An 830-nucleotide genomic window follows, 5' to 3' on the forward strand; every position below is an offset into this window, starting at 1 on the left:
CCCCCTGACTGCTGGGACCCAACAGTTACACCTTTGCACGCAAGGAAGTGCGTCCGGGCAAAAGAAAAACGATTCGCCGCCCCTGACTGCTGGGACCCAGCAGCTACACCTTCGCACGCAAGGAAGTGCGTCCGGGCAAAAAAAAATGATTCGCCCCCCTGATTGTTGGGACCCACCAGCTACATCTTCGCAGGCAAGGAAGTGCCTGACAGTCGGGACCCACCTGGTCGAAGCGTACGTAGCGTTGTCATCTTGGTCACGAACGTGTACGTACATACTGGTCGATGTAGAGGCGCGCACATGTCGTAGTAGAGGCGCGCACGTGTCGTAGTAGAGGCGCGCACGTAGCATGTACACGTACGTACAACGGCCAGGGTGCAAGAAAGAAAATATGGCCACGTATGTGTACATACGGGCGGGGTCTCGAACGGCTAGTCGTGCATACGTACGGCGAGGGATCGTGTTCATGGGGAGGCAACGGAATGCGTCGTATTCATGGGGAGGCAACATAATGCGTCATGTTCATGGGGAGGCAACGGAATGTGTCGTGTTCATGGGGAGGCAGTGGAATGCGTCGTGTTCATCGGGAGGCAACGGAACGCGTGGGAGCCAACTGGCTTGGACGGAACAGGCGATGGAAACGAGGCCTGGTGTACCGCATAACGGAGGAAACGGACCTCCTATGGTCAAAACGGGGGTCCTGTTGATCGGGAGGGGTGTGGCATACCGCATAACAGAGGAAACGGACCTCCTACGGTCGAAACGGGGGTCCTGTTGATCGGGAGGGGTGTGGCGTACCGCAAAACGGACGAAATGGACTTGTGTTGGAG

The sequence above is a fragment of the Triticum aestivum genome, chromosome 5B (assembly GCF_018294505.1).
Source record: "Triticum aestivum cultivar Chinese Spring chromosome 5B, IWGSC CS RefSeq v2.1, whole genome shotgun sequence".
Classification (NCBI taxonomy): Eukaryota; Viridiplantae; Streptophyta; class Magnoliopsida; order Poales; family Poaceae; genus Triticum; species Triticum aestivum.